Here is a 22,017-nt window from a genome sequence, read left to right as displayed (position 1 = left end):
AACAAAAGCAAAACAAAACAAAACCAAAAACAACAACAAAAAAACCTTAACGGATCAACTGTGCCCTTCTTTATAATTGTAATTCTTCGTCTTTCCATATTTTCTCATTTCTGTCAATAACTCCAAATTCTTCAGGCTCAGAATGCTGAGCTATCTTTGGATACAAGAGGCCAAGAAGGTATCTATCTCTAAGTCCTGCGAATCCATTCAAAATGTCTCAGTCGAATCGATAAGGACGCGCACACAGGCACCTATTGTAGAGTTTACACTATCAGGAAAGATGGAAATGATTTTAATTGACTGGCAAAAAACAATGGATAGAAAATGGGATATTATGTAGTCATTAAAATACTGTAAATAAATATTTGTAGATGTGGGACAAAGCTCTAGGTAGGTCAACTGGAAACTCAGGTTGGAAAACAGTATTTTTATTAAAGATGCCTATAATACATGCACAGGAAAAGTGTCTAGAAAGTTATACCCCAAAATACTGACAGGGAGTATCTATGGGTGAGCTGGGTGCTGAGACTGACCATTTCATTTCAAACTTTTGGTTATTTATAGCTCCTATAGTAAATACATACTGCTCATGTAATTAAAAAAAAAAAAGTTCTGTCACTTGGTTTTGGTGCCTCTGATTCATCCCACTGTCTCCCTTCTCCCATCAATACCAGAATCGAGGGAAAACACTTCAGTCACTGACGCTGGCCATTCCCCCACCTCCTGTCTCTCACCATTTCAACCCCTACTGTACTGTGTCCCCAAATTAACCGTCTCATCATCTGCATTCTTCATCCCGTTGCCCTGTTTAAAGTGAACAAGGATCAGGGCACCTGAGCGGCTCAGTTGGTTGAGTGTCTCACTCTTGATTTCGTCTCAGACTCTTGGTTTTGGCTCAGGTCATGATCTCGTGATTCGTGGGTTCGAGCCCTGTGTCAGGCTCTGTGCTGACAGCACGGAGCCTACTTGGGATTCTCTCTCTCTCTCTGCCCCCTCCCCGAGTTGCACTTGCTTGCTCTCTCGCTCGCTCTCTCTCTCCCGCCTACCTCTATCTCAAAATAAAAGTTAAAAAAAAAACCACGGAAGCCACAAATTCTAGAAAGGTCTCACTACCTCTAGAAAGGTAAAACCACATGGGAACAAAGCACGTATGTGGCCAACATTTGGACTGCCAAGGCGCTGCTTTGTGGTTAAGAGGGAGCCACCACCCTAGGCAAGGTTACCTCCCGGCTGCGACAGTTAGTTACCACCTTCACCCCACATGGGACGACCATTACCATACCCATGTGGGGACCTGGAGGTGTGGCCTTATTCTCAAAACTCTGCACACAGTCAAAGGAAAAGGGTAAACATAAAGGGCCCCTTTTCCCAGTCACTGCATAGTTAATGCTCTCCTGGGTCGGAGGGCAGGAGTCTTGGCACCTACATGCTCAAAGCATTATCGTCTTCCTCACGCATACAATGTCTTTTCCCATTTTTGAATTCTCTTCACTTACAATACTCTAGTCTTAAGCATGAAATCTACACGTCATCTACAGTAATAAAACAGAATCTCCACGAATAGTTTTCCACATGACATCACATTCCTTGTTTTCTAAAATCGGAGAACGTCAGCTGTCTGAACTGGATATTTGGTAAGTTTCACCTCCTCTGAATGGGTCCGTCAGAAATCTTAGAAGCAACTTCTTCCAAAATGTTCACTTAGAGTTTTCTTACGGGGAAGGAGGGAGGATCCGAGGAAGAAGGGTCTCGTTCAACTGAACCTTGACGATCTCTCAGAATCTGTCCTTTCTCCCCACTATGTTATGTTCATCTGTTTACCTGTCTCCCTGATGGACTGACAGGCCTTCAACAGCATGGTAAGCAGGGCAGATTCATTGCTGAGCACTCAGAGGGTAATTCAGGAGCCGGCATACTGTTAGGTGCTTCGTATATTTGGCTGACCATTGGTAATATTATCTCAGAGCAAAAAACATTCTATAATACACGTTCCATAACTCAGTAAGCTCAGATGAGGGGAAGCAGGACTTGGGCAAGCATTTTTATGGCAAGTGACTGGATACTGCAAACTATCAGAAGGAAGGAATACAAACCTGAACATACTTCAATACAATTTCAAACGTACTTGGCCCCCGTTTTAGGGTGGAAGCCGTTCTGAAATGCTACAGGAAGATCTGTACGACCCGGATGGTCCAACACTCCTCCTGCCCCACCGCTCATGCCCCACCATAAAGAGGTGAGATTTATTCCAGGAAAGACCTGTTGGAAAAAATCTGCAGTAGGGGCATTAGGACTAGTAGGAGCTGAAGCAAGGGTGGTGGGCGGACAGCAAAGACGGTGGGGTAGACGGCGTTTGAGGGCTCACTTCATGCCAGACACAATATGGCGCTCATTGGCACCCCCAGTGATCTTACTCACATCTCAGAACCCTGGGAGGTTTAGACGATCATTTCCCCCATTTCACAGATGAGAAAAGCAAGGCAGGAGAGCTCATGTGATATGCCCAAGGTGATGTGGTTCGGAAGTTTAAGAAGAAAAGCACCACTTCTTCCCTCCCCCTAGGCTGGCCCCTCATAAATCCTTTCCTTCGGTAATAAGCTGAAATTAAAGAAAAGATTCACAGAGGAAAGCCGGGGATACCTGGGCTTCAGGACGCGATACCTTCGACTTCGCAACGCAGTCACCATTCGCGTGATATGTTGTCAATTTTAATATTGTGACTATTTTTAGGGGAGAAGGCACTGACAATGTCATTTTCTTTTGAAGTGTGGGTGTTTTCTAAAGGTCACCGCGCTCAAATGTGCCGATTCCTTCTGAGGCGTTCCTTGATGTAATACTGTGATTGAATATTTGGTTACTCTGAGTTCAGGTTTGTTCACTCAAGCCCCACTCTGACTGACCTTGCTGTGCCTGTGGGTGGAGTCTTTGCAGTACTGAGCCCCATAAAATAGTCCTGCTCTGGAGGAAGCTAAGGGCCCCGAGCCAACCCTTTCCAATGTTACATTATATTATAGTGGATCCATAAACTGCTACACACTTCAGAGTTCAAATAGAAGTTCAGGAACACATTGCAAAAAAAAAAAAAAAAACCACTTTATATCCAAAAAAGAAAAAAATTTTTTAATGTGTATTTTATCTTTGACAGAGAGACAGACAGACAGAGCATGAGCGGGGGAGGGGCAGAAAGAGAGGGAGACACAGAATCCGAAACAGGCTCCAGGCTCCGAGCTGTCAGCACTCAGCCCGACGTGGGGCTCGAACTCACCGACCGCGAGATCATGACCTGAGCCGAAGTCAGACGCTCTACCGACTGAGCCGACTGAGCCACCCAGGCGCCCCAAGAAACCACTTTTTAAAAAGACATTCTGGATATTCAGCCAAGAGAAACTTGTTTTTCACGTTCAAGGATATTTATGTAATTAAGCAAATTTTACGATACATACGCAATATTCACAGACCCATGAAGATGGCCTGCACAGTTATGTTGTCCAATGCTTATGGGACACATCACCCAAGAAAGCCAAGAAGGGTGGGAGAAGGGGCTGGAGGAAGATACTTCTAAAATACACTACTTCAGGGACGCCTGGGTGGCTCGGTTGGTTGAGCGTCTGACTCTTGATTTCAGCTCAGGTCATGATCCCAGGGCCGTGGGATCGAGCCCCGCTTCAGGCTCTGTGCTGAGGATGGAGCCTGCTTAAGATTCTCTCTGCCTCAACTGTTTCCGATTCTGTGTCTCCCTCTCTCTCTGCCCCTCCCCCGTTCATGCTCTGTCTCTCTCTGTCCCAAAAATAAATAAAAAACGTTGAAAAAAAAAATTAAAAAAAGATTCTCTCTGCCTCTCTCTCTCTCTCTCTCTCTCTCTCTCCTTCTGCCCCTCTCCTTTGCTCATGCTCTCTCTCTCTCTAAAATTAAAAAAATAAGGGGCGCCTGGGTGGCTCAGTTGGTTGAGCATCCAACTTCAGCTCAGGTCATGATCTCACAGTCTGTGAGTTTGAGCCCCGCATCAGGCTCTGTGCTGACAGCTCAGAGCCTGGAGCCTGCTTAGGATTCTGTGTCTCCCTCTCTCTCTGCCCCTCCCCTGCTCATGCTCTGTCTCTCTCTCTGTCAAAAAGTAAATAAACATTTAAAAAAAATTTTTTTTAAATAAAAACAATAAAAATAAAATTAAAATTAAAAAAATAATAATAATAATAGGGGCGCCTGGGTGGCTCAGTCAGCTAAGCAGCCGACTTCGGCCCAGGTCATGATCTCGCGGTCCGTGAGTTCGAGCCCCGCGTCGGGCTCTGTGCTGACAGCTCAGAGCCTGGAGCCTGTTTCAGATTCTGTGTCTCCCTCTCTCTGGCCCTCCCCCGTTCATGCTTTGTCTCTCTCTGTCTCAAAAATAAATAAACATTAAAAAAAATTAAAAAAAAATAATATAATAAAGTATATTACTCCAAAAATTCTACTAAGTAATATTTTTGTCATGTCTGCTATAAGCAGTCAACATTGCTATTGATTGTATCATGACACAGACTGAGTAAATTCCATAAATGGAATGTGGATTCAACAAAGAAAATCTTTTTTAACTCACCTTCTATAAGATTAAAGGAGCTTTTAAAAAACCCGCATGTGATCCTTTCACTAAATACAGAAAAAATAGCCAATATAATTAAGCCAAAATTCATGAGTACATCTCTTGGAAAACAAGCTTTAAAAGGGAGGGAAATGTAAAAACCATTCCTTTACAATCGAGGACACCGCAAGAAAGCGGGCTATCCCTCCTTCTTCCCTCCATATAATACTGGAGGCCCTATCTATGCAGTGAGGTAGAAAAAAAGAAATAAATGAAAGGTAAAGGAATTGAAAAGGAAAACAAAAATCTTCTTTTTGACTGTTTTTCATAGCAAACACAAAGAAATGAGAGCCAATTTGTTAGAATTAATAAAAGTTTGGCAAGATTGCCAAATCAATACACAAAATTCAATTACATTCCAACAGTCCAGCAGAAAACCAATTTCAAAATATTGTTTTAATAATAACAAAAACATAAGGTGTCAAGAAATCAATCTAGCAAAAGCGATGCAAGAATTTATGGAGAAAACTATAAAACTCTACTGAAAGATATTTAAAAAGAGTTAAATAAACGGCAAGTCCTAACGTTCGGGGATAAGAAGATTCTGTATCATAAAGATGTTAATTACCTCCAAATTAACCCATAGACTTAATATGACTCCAATTGACATTGCATGAAAATAAATCATATGAAAACATTATTTTACATTTCTTTAGGGAAGTAAGAAATATTCATGTTTTTAAAAGAAAATATCCTGGGGCGCCTGGGTGGCTCAGTCGGTTAAGCATCCGACTTCAGCTCAGGTCACCATCTCGCGGTCCGTGAGTTCAAGCCCTGCATCGGGCTCTGGGCTGATGGCTCAGAGCCTGGAGCCTGTTTCAGATTCTGTGTCTCCCTCTCTCTGCCCCTCCCCCGTTCATGCTCTGTCTCTCTCTGTCTCAAAAATAAATAAACGTTAAAAAAAAATTTTTATAAAAGAAAATATCCATTTGGTCTTTGAAATTAGTTGGGGCGCCTGGGTGGCGCAGTCGGTTAAGCGTCCGACTTCAGCCAGGTCACGATCTCGCGGTCCGTGAGTTCGAGCCCCGCGTCGGGCTCTGGGCTGATGGCTCGGAGCCTGGAGCCTGTTTCCGATTCTGTGTCTCCCTCTCTCTCTGCCCCTCCCCCGTTCATGCTCTGTCTCTCTCTGTCCCAAAAATAAATAAACGTTGAAAAAAAAAATTAAAAAAAAAAAAGAAATTAGTAATTATGCTTTATCTTAAAATAAAAATGGACCAATTCTTATATTATTCAAATAAGAACCACACCAAACAATAGACAAAGGTGGCTGTGATGTCCCTACGCAGAATCCCACTTCAGGGTAACTTTACTTTAAACACTGTCATCACATTAGGCCGAACTGAGTTCCAACACAAAGCATGCACAGATACTGCCTGAAGGTGAGCCAAGAACTAAAACCCAGTCACAACTGTTTGGATCTACAACAATAAAAAGGAATCTTCCTTGGATGTAAGCGATGAATCATGGGAATCTACCCCCAAAACCAAGAGCACAGAATTATATTAAAAATGATTTTTACAATAGCATCAAAAACATCAAATACCTAGGGGGGGAAATCTAGCATCATATGTGTAAGACTGTAATCAAAACTCAAAAATATTATTTAAAAAAAAGAAAATATCTAAATAAAGGAAGGGGTCTACCGTGGGGGAGGGGGGTTGGGGAAGAGATCTTTCAAAACAACCTTTAAAGAAACAGCAAACACTACTTGCCAAAAATCGACCGAAGGGTTGGGTGATAACACCCAACATCTTTTTTTCTTAAGATTTTCCTGAACTCTGTAATAATACAGTTTTGGCCAAGTAGAGGAGAGATCTTTTTGAGACAAAACTCTTCTCGGTGCGTTAAGGAATTCTCATGGGTGTAGAAAAGCATTATGTGTTTTAAGTTCTAGGCATTTCATGCGGTAGTTTGGTCCGAGCAGGAAAAGGTGTGCTGCAATTTCACGCGGGGCCTTTCTGCAGAGGCATGGAGGGGGCAGCCATTTTGTTTCATTTAAGAGAGTTTTGGTATACTTCCAATGGTTTAATAACTATCCCCTCAAGGTAGGAACACAAGCAACCCTGCTGATATTTGGTTGCAAAGATGTCCATGGTAATTAAAAAAAAAGTTTTATGTGGAACAATGTTAGTAATCTTAGTAACTAATATTCCTCAAAAGTATAAGACATCCTCAGGGGAAATTTTTTTCAGTAAAATGAAAATGGCTTAATGTTCTCTAAACATAAAACCACTACCCTTTTATTGTAAAAAATCATTCCAGATCCTTGAAGAATATATATTCAATGTATGCTTGTGTAGTTTTTGAAATTTGGATTATATTCTGGATATTTTTCATTTTTAAAATTACTTTTTTTTGGCGAGTATTTCCATGTCCGCAAGTATATGGAATTTTAATTACTTTCAAGATCTCCTTTGGATGTCATGATTAAGTTTCTCCCTTTGTAGAATATAGTTGAAGAAACCTTTTACAATGAGATATTTGATAAACGCTTTCTGGTGACGAAAACCACCAGTGGGAGAAGGGCATCCATCTACCAAACAGATGCAGTGGGTTTGCCATTCGGGGGAACTGCTATTGTTGACGTTGAAAGCAGAAAAGGCCGCCATTCAACTCTGGGTTTGTGCCTGCATTCAGCTTCCCTGGCCATAACTTCAGCCATTGTCATTGGCAGTCCAGTTGAAAGAAAGGGGAAGCTACTTTACTTTTAATATGCAGGGAATTCTCTTTTACATTTTTAATTTAAAATTAGCTGTTCTCAGGGCACCTGGGCGGCTCAGGCAGTGAAGCGTCCGACTTCGGCTCAGGTCATGATCTCATGGTTCGTGGGTTCGAGCCCCATGTCGGGCTCTGTGCTGACGGCTCGGAGCCTGGAGCCTGCTTCGGATTCTGTGTCTCCCTCTCTCTCTGTGCCTCCCCTGCTGGCCCTCTGTCTCTGTCTCTCAAAAATGAATAAATGCTCTTTTTTTTTTTTTAATTTAAAATTAGCTGTTCTCAGAGCACCTGGGCGGCTCAGTCAGTTGAGCGCCTGACTCTTGATTGTGGCTCAGGAAGAAAGACGGAAGAACTTCCGGATTGGACTGGTTGGACTAAAGAGACATATCAGCTAAGTGCAGTTTATGCTTCTGCATTAGATCCTTGGATAGCCAATGATATTAGGAGAGCGATTCATGAAAACTGAACAGCTCCACGGCTTGCATACCGTTACCCTGATAACTGTGCTGTGGTTACACATGATGCTGACGTTAGGAAAACAGCGGTCAAGGGCGCATAGGGATGTTTCTGTACTATTTTTGCAAATTTGCAAAAATCTGAAATTACATCAAACGTTAAGAGTAAAAGATATTTAAAATAATACTTGATGCTTCATAAAAAACCAAATGTCCATAAACGGTCTGTAACAAGGATCCATTGTCATACGTTTGTGCAACGGATGCTCTGTGGCATAAAAAATGTAACCACCACTGGTACACATCCTGTATGATTCCATTTATGTGACGTTCGAGAGCAGATGAAACTAAGTCCTAGTTGATGGAGGCCAAAGAGTGGTTCCCCGGGAGAGGGTGTTACTGCTCGGTGGGAGCCTGAGGGAGCCTTCTGACTTTCTGGAATTGTTCTCTACCCTCCTCTGGGCCGTAGTCACAGAGAGGGAGACGCATAGTCAGACGCATCAAGTCGCACATTTACGATCCGTGTACTTACTATCCCAAGCTTATAATAAAGAACAAGGAAAACAAAAACAAAAGGAAGGTCATACTAAATGCTGACCATGGGCTAGCTGTCTTGGATTGCCGTTTGGAGCGATCATTGAGATACGTTTTCCAGAAGGCCATTTGGCAGTAAGTGTGACAACTGAATTCAGCTGCTTCTGTGGTTCTCAGGAAATAATTCGCCATTTAGACTCCAGGTGAAGTACAAAGACAAACGCTGAAACAATCCAGATATGTACATCAGGAGTTTTTTTGACCACTGGAAAAAAATTTAAATTCCTATCACCTATTGAATTGTAACACAAGTCTGAAAAATCGCATAATTGAAGTATGTTCAGTAATGTGGGGAAATGTTCATGATGGTAGCAAAAAAAGCTAATTCCAAAATCGTACGCGTATGCATATCCATAACTTACACATTCTATATTTGCACAGAAATAAAAGGAAGCAAAAGCCTAAGACATTAACATTTTTTTCCCCAGGTTGCAAAATTCGTGCAGGATTTTTGTTTTCTTCTTTTTACTTTTTGGCATCTTCCGCTATTGCTAACATAAACGCGAATTGCTTTAAGAGTTGACAATTATAGGGGCGCCTGGGTGGCGCAGTCGGTTAAGCGTCCGACTTCAGCCAGGTCACGATCTCGCGGTCCGTGAGTTCGAGCCCCGCGTCGGGCTCTGGGCTGATGGCTCGGAGCCTGGAGCCTGTTTCCGATTCTGTGTCTCCCTCTCTCTCTGCCCCTCGCCCGTTCATGCTCTGTCTCTCTCTGTCCCAAAAATAAATAAACGTTGAAAAAAAAAATTTAAAAAAAAAAAAAAAAAAGAGTTGACAATTATAAAGATCAATTTCAAGATATTTGATATCTTCCTAGCCGAAAATCATCAAAAGATCAAAATTCAGAAAGAAGGGGGGGGAAAAAAACAACCCAACTTCTAACAGAGCCTCTTTTCACTTGTCATGTTTTTAACAAAATCTCTGATGTCTATTTCACGGCCACCTTTTAAGTCACCTTGTAAGAGAGGGTGATTTTTTTTTTTTTTTTTTTTTTTTAACTGCCAAGAAATGTGTTCTCCACCAATGAGGTCCTGGACTCTCTGTTCCCAACGTTCTACCCCAGGGGGACTTCTATTCACCATAACCCGGTCTTCCTCTCAGCCACAGGAGTCCTTGCTTTGGGGGCTGTTTCCCATACAATTCTATGGCAACGAAGATTTTTGCCACGTGGAAAAATCAAAACATACCTGAAGATTACAGAGAGTGCATTTATTTCTCCTGCCGACACGATCACCAAAATAAGTGGCATTAACAAAAGCAAGAATGAATCTGACGGGTAGTTTTGTTGTATTAAACGAATGAGTGTAAAAATGCCAGTGAGCATCTGGGGACTTTGGGGCCATATTCAAAATGGTTCAAGGAAACCGTTACTCCCTTTTCTGCCCCCTCTCAAGATCTCAGGTGGTTATTTCCTTCCCCTTCCATCCACCCTGCCCTGCGCGTGAGTTGTTTAGTTCGATTCTTAAAACACTTTGCTGAGGAGTCCATACCGAGTTCGAAGCAGGAGTGAGAAGAAAATGTGCCTCATAGTCGTCACTGGATTTTTCCGTGTCTCCTTTTCTTCCTGTGTGCAATGTATCCCACCAGGCGAGGAGAATAATAAAGACCAGCGGAGGCCCCCGATTTTAGCATTTTCCTGGATTCCTAACACAGAAAGCAGCACTCTGCATGTGTTGCCAGGAAACCGTGACAGTATTTTCTCCCAAGAAAATTCTGTGCCAAATAAAATGCAAAAGTGCCTTTGCTCAAGACGGAATTCTTATCAGGACAGCAGAGGGTTTAATAATTGACAAAAAACTGGAACAACGGAAGTGAAAGTGCTTTTGTTAAAAAACTTAAACATGTTGATGTCTTCATTATAAGTCAAGAAAATTAGAATTAGACAGGGCCTGCTGTCGACAGCTTTCCAAAACATAGTAATGTAATCACAGTTTTTTTTTTTTTTTTCAACGTTTATTTATTTTTGGGACAGAGAGAGACAGAGCATGAATGGGGGAGGGGCAGAGAGAGAGGGAGACACAGAATCGGAAACAGGCTCCAGGCTCTGAGCCATCAGCCCAGAGCCCGACGCGGGGCTCGAACTCATGGACCGCGAGATCGTGACCTGGCTGAAGTCGGACGCTTAACCGACTGCGCCACCCAGGCGCCCCGTAATCACAGTTTTTTAAGCTGACAAGTATTTTTACCGTAACCAACGTCATGCAATACCTAAACTCCCCCCGCGGTGTCCAAACGAAGAAAGTAGACCAATTAAAAAGTTGTTCATTAATCAAAACCCTTTATCAGTTTCCTGGATAAAAAGGAAGGACCTGGCACTGAAAAAACAAAACAAAACAAAAACAAACAAAAAAACCCATTATGCTAAAAGAAGACACAGCCAGGTAGTCAGGGATAAAATGAACCCGGTTGTCACAGGAGAGAGCAGGCCACCTCGTTTCTGCCGAGAAAGAGGTTGAGTGCAGCACACCCTTTCCTACGTGCTTCGTTCGACAGCAAGTACGAAAGCACCTGCCATGTTTGAGGCCCTGGGGGTGCACAGGAGAAAGAGGGATCTGCCCCTTGCCACCACTGCCCCACGGCCAACTACACAAAAAGGATAAAACTAATGATCTAATCGCAGTTATGGGCAAGTTGGCAAAGCAGTGGGGACCAGCACATTCTGCTTGCAAGGGAAGACCCACACCGGCCCCCTCCAGCGAGAGGAGTTTGTTACGTGATTCCTCAGGAAGGAAGGAAAGGCTTCTGGCAGCCACACAGCCAGTCTCTGTCCCTGAGGCCCCCCCTGAGCCCTTCCATCCTGAAGGTCAACAGTCCCTCCAGCACCTGCCCTCAGAAGTGGCGCCCATCACACTCAAGCCTCAGCTTCCTGCTCCACTTGGAGTTTTCTCTTCTGCTTCCACACTTGCTGTGGGCTTTCTGCCCTCCTTGCGACCCTGGGCTTCTGCTTTTCCACTGCTTTCTCTGTCTCGAGGCTTCTGCCATTGGCCTCCTCTTTCTCTCTGAAGTCCAGGACCACTCCACCATTTCTGTCCCTGTCTCTGGGTCTTGCATTCAGACTCCCTCAGGGAGCAATGAGATTGGCCCCATCAGTCAACTCTCCAGGGTGCAGTGTCCCAACTCAGTGAGGTTCTCGCACCAGATCGTGTCATCAGATGCTGACCAGCCTATAGAAAGCTGCCAATGATTGGAGGGCTGCTCCCCAATCCAATCAGTTTGTGGCCGTAATGATGGGGTTCCAGGATTAAAACTGTGGTATGAAAATTAGTAAAAGGAAACCTCCTTTGGAAAGAAACCCAGCGGCCAGCAGGGGGAGCCCTCACACCCCACCACTCCTCAGCCAATCGCAGACCCAACAGGAAGAGAAAGAAGTCTACCCCAGCCACAGGAAGAAAGGTTTTCTCCTTGCCCAGCAACAGCCCAGCCAGTGAGAGGCTGTCACAACTCAGCCAACGAAAAGCCATTATCCGACAAACTCCCCATTTATTCCAATGGACGTTTTGTTTGTAACAGCCCCCCCCAGCTTCCCCCTTCCCTCTACAAAAGAGCGTTCCTCTCCTCTGTTCCTAGGACTTGCCTTGGTTTTGCTGTGGTTTGCTTGTCCCGAATTGCAATTCTTTGCTAATCCTGAATAAACCCATTTTTGTTGCAAAATGACTGACGGTTTTATTTTTAAGGTTCCCAACAGCAACCTAGGTCTTAAGAAACCATTAGTGGTCTCTTTCCTCCCGAGGAGGTTGTGGGTGAAGGTGATACTCGAGTTTCATGAAGAACCCCACACAGATACCAAGGCTTGATTTCATGTTAGTGCCATGTCCCCCGTTACCATTTTTTTTACTTAAAAAAAATTTTTTTAATGTGTATTTTTGAGAGAAAGAGTGAGAGAGACGGAGTGTGAGCAGGAGAAGGGCAGAAAGAGAGAGAGACACAGAGTCCGAAGCAGGCTCCAGGCTCTGAGTTGTCTGGCAGGGGCTCGAAGTCACAAACCACGAGATCGTGACCTGAGCTGAAGTCAGACACTTAACCGACTGAGCCACCCAGGTGCCCCGCTGTTCCCCATTTTTTAAATGCTTCAGCACCAGGCCCCCTCGATAACCCCCACAGACATCACCATTCAATCCCCCACTCCTTCCCGTCAGGCACAGCGACACCCCAAGAGCCTTTCTTATCACCAGGTCCCAGTCCCCAGTTCTGATTGGGCACATGGCATGAAATCGATTTCCCATCCCCCTCGTCTACAGGATGAAGACCACATTCTGCAGGAAGCCACACTCAGGCTTCAGCCCGAAACTCTGGCTCTGGCCCCAGACGCCAGCTCGGAACACCATACTAATGTCTTCATGCAACCTGGGCTCGACGTTCTCCCTCTGTCTTTCCGGGTCCGCTCTCCGCCTCTCTCCAGCGAGGCTGACCTATGTCGACTGCATCAGCCAGCCTCCCGATCTCCCCGGCTTCTGACTGCATTTGGTCCAAGGGAGACACTGGCAACATACGAGAGGGCACATGGAGAGCGAGTTGGTAACAGATCTCCCCCACTCCTCCTGCCAGCCTGTGGCTGTGTTTCTCTACTAACGGTCTTGGCTCCTGTCCGGAGTCTCTCTCTCTGGCAGCTAAGCTCTCACCGGGTCTGAGCTTACCAGGACCTTGTCTTCTCCCCTTGCTTTTTGAGGCTGAAGTCATTTGCTCCGAGATGCTGTCCTCCCCTGTCGGTTTTTTCCCACACTGCCTACACCTTTTGTAAATGATCCCGTCTTTGAACTCCCTTCAATTGCCTTCCCTGTTTTTGAAAAAATTTAAATAGACTTTAGTTTTTAGAGCAGTTTTCAATTTGCAGAAGGTTTCACTGATGCATTTAAAAAAAAATTTTTTTAATGTTTATTTATTTTTGAGAGAGAGACAGAGAGAGTGCGAGTGAGGGAGGGGCAGAGAGAGACGGAAACACAGAATCCAAAGCAGGCTCCAGGCTCTGAGCTGTTAGCACAGACCCCACTGCGGGGCTCGGACCCACAAACCGCAAGATCATGACCTGAGGTGAAGTGGACGCTTAACCAACGAAGCCACCCAGGAGCCCCAGATGCCTTTTTATTAACTAAATTCCATACTCTATCCAGACTTCCTTAGTTTTTACCTAACATCCTTTGTCTCTATTCCAGGGTTCCATCCAGGATAGCACAATTACATTTAGTTTTCATGTGTTCTCCTGGCTAAGACATTGGTCACGCTTTCCTTGTTATCTACGGCCTTGGCGATTTCGAAGAGTGCAGGCCAGCGATTTTGCAGAATGCCCCTCAGCTAGGGTTTGCCTGGTGTCTTTCCCATGATTACACGGAAAAAAGAACACACATGTGAAGTGCCACTTCCGACATGTATCAAGAGTGTATCATTTACCTACGTGCATCAAAACCACATTCTGTCAACAGGACTTGACCGCTGTTGACGTTAACACTGATTACTGGCCCACATGGTGTCTGTCAGGTTTCCACACTGGAAAATTACTCCTTTCCCCCCTTCTTTTTCCCCCGTTGTACCCTGTGCAACTCACACTTAAGGGAAGTTACGTTTTTCCTCCTTGAAGGTGAAGTTGGACTTGTGGTGGGTTGTTGTTTTTTTTTTTTAAGGTCAAATATACGTAACATAAAATTTGCCATTTTAACCATTTTTAAGAGTTTCTTTTTTTTTTTTAACGTTTATTTATTTTTGAGACAGAGAGAGAGAGAGACAGAGCATGAACAGGGGAGGGGCAGAGAGAGAGGGAGACACAGAATCCGAAACAGGCTCCAGGCTCTGAGTGGTCAGCACAGAGCCCGACGCGGGGCTCGAACTCACGGACCATGAGATCGTGACCTGAGCCGAAGTCAGACGCTTAACCGACCGAGCCACCCAGGCGCCCCTGGGGTTTCAATCACCCTTTAATCTCTTGCCTGCTGGGAACCCAGGCTGAACGTGTCGCTCTTCGCCAAGAATGACAACGTGTCTGAGTGTTTTATCATTTGAGATTTCCAGGTAAAGAAAAGAAATTCTCACCTTTTCAGCTGTTTGATTCCTACTGCACTTTTATTTATTTTTTTTTTTCAACGTTTATTTATTTTTGGGACAGAGAGAGACAGAGCATGAACAGGGGAGGGGCAGAGAGAGAGGGAGACACAGAATCGGAAACAGGCTCCAGGCTCTGAGCCATCAGCCCAGAGCCTGACGCGGGGCTCGAACTCACAGACCGCGAGATCGTGACCTGGCTGAAGTCGGACGCTTAACCGACTGCGCCACCCAGGCGCCCCCCTACTGCACTTTTAGCCCCTATCAAGACTTCATGGGCCTCCCCAGGGATGGTGAGCCACTCCTGCTAGGGTCTCCCTGGCCACATATGTATCCTATTATGTTATTATCAGCCTATTATTATTATTATTATCAACTCGTACCCAATTATTATTAGCCTACATATTCTATTCTGGTATTTTTTTTTGCATCGCACCGTTTTCTTTGTGGCTTTCCCAGGGCAGGAACTAGATCTCATTTATCTTTGTATCTTTAAGGCTGAGGACCACCCCAGAGTCACAGTAGCTGCTCAAGAAATAAAGGAAGAAAAGATGGGATAGAAGCAGAAGGTGGCCTATTTTCTCCAAAGATTAAAGAGGGTGTTTATACCTGACAGTGGTGAGGGGGTGAGAAAATCCACACTCACCGTTACATATCTTAGAACACCTGTTCTGTGAGACAAGCTGGTGTTGAAAGGCATTATATGTGTATTCCCCCCCCCCCCCCCCCCCCGCCGGCAGTTCCACATGCAGAAATTTAAATTAAGGAAATAATCAAAGACTGAACTCAGTCTTGGCAGTGATGTTTTTTTGGTTTCTTTCGTTTTTGGATTTGACACCAAAAACAAAAGCAACCAAAGCAAAAATAAACAAGTGGCACTACATCAAATTAAAAAGCTTCTGCACAGGGGCGCCTGGGTGGCTCGTGGGTTAAGCGTCTAACTCTTGGTTTCAGCTCAGGTCATGATCTCACAGTTTGTGAGATCGAGCCCTGCACTGGGCCCCATGCTCCAGTGTGGAGCCTGCTTGGGATTCTCTCTTCCCCTCCCCTGCTCTCCCTCCCCTGCCCTCAAATATATAAACTAAATAAAACAAAACAAGATAAAATAAAAACTTCTGCATAGCAAAGGAAACCATTAACAAAATGAAAAGGCAACCTGTCAAATGGGAGAAAACATTTGCAAATCACGTATCTGAGAAGGGAAATTAATATCCAAAATATACAAAGACCTCATACAACTCAATAACGATTGTTTTTCAAATACTGGGCGGAAGATCCGAAAGATCTTCCTCTACAGTCCTCTGCTGTAGCAGCTGAGCTATCGAAGGGTACTGAAAAGACACTTCTCTAAAGAAGACATCCAGATGGCCAACGGACACATGAAAAGCTGCTCAGCGCTACTCGTCATCAGGGAAATGCAAACCAAAACCACTAGGAGATACCACCTCATACCTGTTACAAAGGCCATTATCAAAAAGACAAGAAATGACAAGTATTGGAAGGGATGTGGAGCAAAGGGCACCCTTGAGCACTGCTGGTAGGAATGTAAACTGGGGCAGCCACTACAGAAGCAACAGGGTGTTCCTCAAAAAATTAAAAATAGGGGCGCCTGGCTGGCTCAGTCAGTAGAGCACACAACTCTTGATCTCAGGGTTAGGAGTTCGAGCCCTTCGCTGGGTGTAGAGACTCTTAAAAATAAAATCTTTAAAAACAATTAAAAACACAAATACAACATGATCTAGCAGTTCTATTTCTAAGTATTTATTTGAGGAAAAAAAAACCACTAACTCCAGGGGCACCCGGGTGACTCAGTCAGTTAAGCATCCGACTTTGGCTCAGGTCATGATCTCACGGTCTGTGAGTTTGAGCCCCGCGACAGGCTCTGTGCTGACAGCTCAGAGCGAGGAGCCTGCTGCGGATTCTGTGTCTCCCTCTCTCTCTGTTCATCCCCTGCCGCACGCTGTCTTTCTCAAAAATAAATGAACATTAAAGAAATTAAAAAAAAAATTGGGGCGCCTGGGTGGCGCAGTCGGTTAAGCGTCCGACTTCAGCCAGGTCACGATCTCGCGGTCCGTGAGTTCGAGCCCCGCGTCAGGCTCTGGGCTGATGGCTCGGAGCCTGGAGCCTGTTTCCGATTCTGTGTCTCCCTCTCTCTCTCTGCCCCTCCCCCGTTCATGCTCTCTCTCTGTCCCAAAAATAAATAAACGTTGAAAAAAAAAATTAAAAAAAAAAAAAAAACACTAACTCCAAAAGATTTCAGCGTTATTTATAACAGCTGAGATTTGGAAATAACTTGAGTGTCCATTGATGGATGAATAAAGAAAATGTGCCACACACAAACACACACTGAAATATTTGGCCATAAAAAAGAAGGAAATCTTGCCATTTTGGAGAATATGGATGGAACTTCAGGGCATTATCTTAGTAAAATAAGTCAGAGAAAAACAAACACCATATGATCTCATTTACATATGAAATATGAAACAAACAAAAAACTTGAATTTATAGAAAAGAGAAGATTGGTGGTTGCCAGAGGCAGTGGGGGTGGGGTGGGTGAAATGGGCGAAGGTGGTCACAAAATACAAACTTGAAGTCACAAAATAAATAAATCATGGGGATGTAATGGCATGGTGACTATAGTTAATAATGTATATCTGAAAGTTGCTAAGAGAGTAGATCTTAAAAGTTCTCATCACAAGAAGAAACACTGCAATTACGCATGATGATGGATATTAACTAGACCTACTGTGATCATTTCACAATATTTACAAATATTGAATCATTCTGTTGCGCACCTGTAACTAATAGAACATTATGTGTCAATGACATCTCAATTTAAAAAGACAATCAAACAGGGGCACTGGGGCATCTCAATTGGTTGAGCATCTGACTCTTAATTTTGGCTCAGGTCATGTTCCCAGGGTCTTGGGATCAAGACCGATCTCTCACTACCTCTCTCTCTCTCTCTCTCTCTCTCTCTCTCTCTCTCTCTCTCTCTCCTCTCCTCTCCCATTGCCCTTCTCCCTCCTTTGCTCTCTAAAAATAAAAAAATAAAATTAAATAAAAAAGACAGTCAAGGTATGTGGAAAGGTACGTGTACAAAGATGTTATTTTTAATGCAAAAACCAGACACAGCCTAAAAGCCCAGCAACAGGCTAACTAAATTATACTTTGACCATGCTATGGAGTAACACAGAGCTACGAAAAATGAAATTGAACATTTACCGAATGATTATCTTTGGGCAGTGGTATAATGGGCTTGGATTTAACTTCTTGGTATTTTTCCAAGTTTCTCATCTGAACCATGTCTGTAACTAGGAAAAAATGGTCGAAGGTTCCTTTTCAAAGGGGCTTTTACCATTTCAAACTGGAACATCAAAGATCATCCAAAGGGGAAGTTCGACCTGTTGGCCAGTTGAGTTTTAACCCAGCCAAAAGGTGGCAGCAACTTCGACCACTGCCTCCAGCATCACTATCCGCGTCCTGAGCACATTAAGGGTGGTCGGCCCCAGGAGAAGAGAAGTTGGAGCCTCCCGTCTCTGTTTGCCAGTTTCTTCGGCCTCCACCTCTGACCTGGCCCCCAGACATGGGCTTTTTTTGCTTGTTTTTAAAGCTCCTTTAATTGGCGCTAATGGCCAGCCACAGGTGGAAACCCACGGTTCTGTTCCATTTTGCCCATTTGCAGATGCGGCCCAGGGAAGTTCCCTGAGTCACAGAGGCGGAGCCAGATGTAGGTGTCCTGATTCCTAAGATGGTTCTTTGCACGTTCGCAAGCCAGTAAAATCAAGGGTGGGTTTTCGTGGATTGACGCACCTGGAGGGCCCCAAAGGTTTCAAGAAGGAAATAGGAGTACAAAGACTTCCGTAAACAACGTATCTTCGATCCCTGCCTCAACCCAACTGTAAGATGATGTCTGCGCAAATAGTTATCAAAAAGTATTTATTGAGCACGGTACAATTTGGAAAGTCCACTCCGGTCTAACACGGTGACGGGGAACGGCACTGCACCGTCTATCTGAAGGCAACTGAGTTGAGTAAGCAGCGATGATAAAAAAAAAAAAAAAATCAAAATACCGTTATATCCACGCTGGCTTTATCACAGGAAAAAAAAAAACACCAAAAACCCAAAACACACCACAATTGTAAAGGCGTTTGCCCTTCAGCTCGGTCCCAGGATCCCTGCCTCTTGATCTTGGCTACTACCAAGGAGGTTCTCTTACAGTTACCCTTGCACACTGAGAGCAACGCGTTCTCTTTCCACCCAGCCTCCGCCCTGCTCCCAACCAGCCCAACACCCCACACCTGCTCAATGAGACAGATAAAATGAAACCCTGGAGTTTTTCCCTGGAAGGTGCATGGTGGAGAGAAGTTTAGACTCGGGAGTCAAAAGGTCTCACTGTGTGGACACCTGGGAAGTCCTCCATAAAGCATTTAACCTTCTAGGAGTCGGAACCTGCCTGTGAAAGTCATGACTACCAGGAAATCTCTGAGGTCCACTCTGACTTAGTCAATGACAGCTTTGTGCAAACCCGGCCCAGCCCCAGTTTGTAAAAGATGTAGTTAATCTTTAACTAACCAGTGCTATGGTGTTACAGGAGAATTTGTAAAGGAGGCCCTTAATCATTTCCACATTTGTCCTGTTTTAAGAATTAAAAAATTCAGCAAATGTGGGAGGTGAGAAAAATTCGATTTGTTGCATTCTAAAGTCACCCAGATGAAAACACTTCTCTACTGTTTGAAGGACCTAAATCAGCGTCCAAGAGCTGCCTGCCTTCTAGGCTTGGTGGGGAAAAAACTGATTTTCAATATTTAGTCTTCAACTAAAAAAAATCTTTCATATCTTATCTTGAATTTTTAGCTCTCTCTTCCTTTTTCATCATCTATAGTGAGTGCAGTCGTGTTTGGGATGGGAAGGGGACAACCCCTACCATTCTGTTCGCCGAAGCAAGAAGAGAGGTCTTTGCAAGAAATCTGCTTATCTTGCTTTTAAAAGGCAGGTTTAATTTTGCAGTCTGCACTCACATTCACAAAATTCACTGATCTCCCATGTGAAGAAAATAATGAGCACACCAGGCAAGTTTCCTGCATTCTGAGAGCTTATCACGCGCTGGAGACTGGCAATAATCAGCCACACAAAGGCATGTTTGCACAATGTGATACATGCTATAATGAAGAATCACAGGAAACAAAGAGAGCCTATTAAGAGGGGGAGTGAGATCGGAAGGTGAGCAAAGGTGTCTCTTGAACTGACCTTTGAAGCTGAGGGATGAGTGGGACTGTTTGGAGAAAGGACAGGCAGCTGAGGCAGACCACGGGCTGGGTCGAGGCCAAAAGTCCCGGGGGTGGGGGGAGGGGGAGAAGTTTTCCAACCACCCCTTTAAGGTCCTATTAATTGCCCAGAAGGTCCTATTAATTGCCCAGGGCAGGTGTCAATCATTTTCCTTTGGAAACTCTCCCTGGATTTGCAAAATACTAAACTTCCCAAGTCACCTGAAACAGACTCATCTTTAAAAACGTTCATTAACTTCTCAAATGCTCAAATGTATCAAATGCTCTTGTGGGGTATTTTTCCCCTCAACACAATGACCTCTTACCATGAACTTTTAGCTTCCTCTTAGTATTTCATGATCTATCGTAAGTGAAGTCATGTGTTGGACGGGAAGGGGGACACCCCTACTATGTGGCTGAGTGCCCCGGCTTTCTAAGCCGGTAGAAGACAATTCTCTGTAAGAAATCTGCTTGTTGCACTTAAAAAAATTTTTTTTAACGTTTATTCATTCTTCGAGAGACAGAACAGAGCTTGAGCAGGGGAGGGGCAGAGAGAGAGAGGAAGACAGAATCTGAAGCAGGTTCCAGGCTCTGAGCTGTCTGCACAGAGCCCGATGCGGGGCTCGAACTCATGAACTGTGAGATCATGACCTGAGCTGAAATTGGACCCTCAACCGACAGAGCCACCCAGGCGCCCTGCTTATCCGAGTGCTTTTAAAGCACAAGAGGAACCTTGTCCAGAATTTAGTTTCCTCACCAAAGGTAATGTGTCAAACAGTTTGAAAAGCACTAGTGGGAAAATGCCACACTTCTTCAGCTTCCTGAATTCGAGAAACAGGGGAAGCGTGTGGGGAGAGAGCAACAAAAAGCAGTCTGTGCACCCGCCTGTGTGTGTAAATGGCGTGTGTGCGTACGTGCATAGAAAAATCTGTGCCACATTTCCAGTACGTGACGGTTCTTCTCTCCTGACTGTCCCGTTTTTAAGACAAGGCAAAAGGCAAGGTGGGTGGGTCTCAAATTTATCTAAAAGTTACTAGATGTTGGGGCGCCTGGGTGGCTCAGTCAGTTAAATGTCTGACTCTTGGTTTCAGCTCAGGTCATGATCTCACGGTGTCGTGAGTTCTAGCCCTGCATTGGGCTCTGTACTGGCAGCACAGAGCCTACCTGGGATTCTTTCTCTCTCCCTCTGCTCCCCCTCCCACTCTGTCTCTGTCTCTCTCAAAATAAATAAGCTTAAAAAAATTTAGAAGTTACTAGATGTCATGTGGGACCGAGAAGAAACAATTAAAAAGAAAAAGAAAATTATAGAGGGTTTTTCTAGAATGGAATACACCCCCACCCTCTCCAATAAGTTTTGTAATTCGATGCTCACAATATCCCATCCCACATGGAAGCCAGGTTCTTCTTCAGTTACTAGATCTAGAAATCTACTCATAAATAAATGCCACCTTCCGGTCACCAAACCGGCTCCCCGCCCCCAAAAGTAGTTGCAATTGTAAATACATTGCTTCTTTCCTTGGCACCTTGTACCTCGCCCAGGGAAAGGCCAGCTTCTGTGGGTGCCCAGGGCAGGTCACCGCAGCAGAGAGCCCCCCCGCCGCCCCCGCATTTGCAGCTTCTGTGGTCCCTCCCGCCCGGAGTCTCTGTGCACTGCGCTGGCTCCCCGAAGCCGCAGTGGGTTGTATAACCACACTCTCCGAAAGCCTGGAGGGGAGCGCGGGGAGCCTTTTTTTCTTGACAGCATCTGTCAAAAGTCCCTGGTGCCAGTTAATAAGAGACCCACTCGGCAGGGCAGGGGTGGCGTCTCGGACCCCCTGTTGGTAGGGGGTGGGGGTTGTGGACCTCTCCAGGAGCGGTATTTAAACCTGAACTTCTGTCCTTCGAGCTGGAAATGCAGGGCAGTGAAGGGCACACGGAGCCCCTTGGGTGTGGACCAGGGAAGGGGGGATGGGAGGAAACTCATGAATCCCTGGGGTGGGGGCTAGGGGGTTCGCAGAATTTCTCTCCGGAGAAGCCTCTCGTGAAAATGTCAAGGACATCTCCCCTCCTCTTTCCAATTACGTAACTCTTACACATTTGGGAGGATATTCGCGAACATACATTTCACTTACGAAGGCAGAAAGTCTTTAGACTGCATCTAAAGCTCCTGGTGCATCTGATGTCGGAACAGACCTGGCTGCGACCTGGCCGCGTTAGAGGTGGCATCCTGGTGACCGGAGCCCCCCCCCTCCCCCCCCATACCCGGCGCCGGGAGCCGGGTCGCCGCCTGGGATGGCGCTCGCGGGTCCCCGCGTCGCGGAGTCTGCAGGCCCAGCACGTCCGCAGGCTGCCCCCTCCCCCACCG

The 22,017-nt window shown here is 45.0% G+C and overlaps 1 protein-coding gene and 1 long non-coding RNA gene across 2 annotated transcripts in view; both read right to left on the bottom strand.

Annotated features, from left to right (window-relative positions):
• The window catches only part of SGPP2 (sphingosine-1-phosphate phosphatase 2), a 114,996-nt gene that overhangs the window by 92,648 nt on the left and 331 nt on the right, over window positions 1–22,017 (bottom strand). The gene's annotated exons all lie outside the window — the stretch shown is intronic.
• Window positions 11,910–21,946, bottom strand: LOC147578697 (uncharacterized). The gene is made up of 3 exons (XR_015255581.1): window positions 21,785–21,946; window positions 13,011–13,150; window positions 11,910–12,854 (listed from the first exon to the last, which is right to left on the bottom strand). It is a non-coding gene; the product is annotated as an uncharacterized LOC147578697 (long non-coding RNA).

The sequence above is a fragment of the Puma concolor genome, chromosome C1 (genome assembly GCF_028749965.1).
Source record: "Puma concolor isolate L17-30 chromosome C1, mPumCon1.1.hap2, whole genome shotgun sequence".
Taxonomy (NCBI): domain Eukaryota; kingdom Metazoa; phylum Chordata; class Mammalia; order Carnivora; family Felidae; genus Puma; species Puma concolor.
The sequence above is the reverse complement of the archived record's forward strand: the minus strand, read 5'-3'. Positions and strand labels throughout refer to the sequence as shown.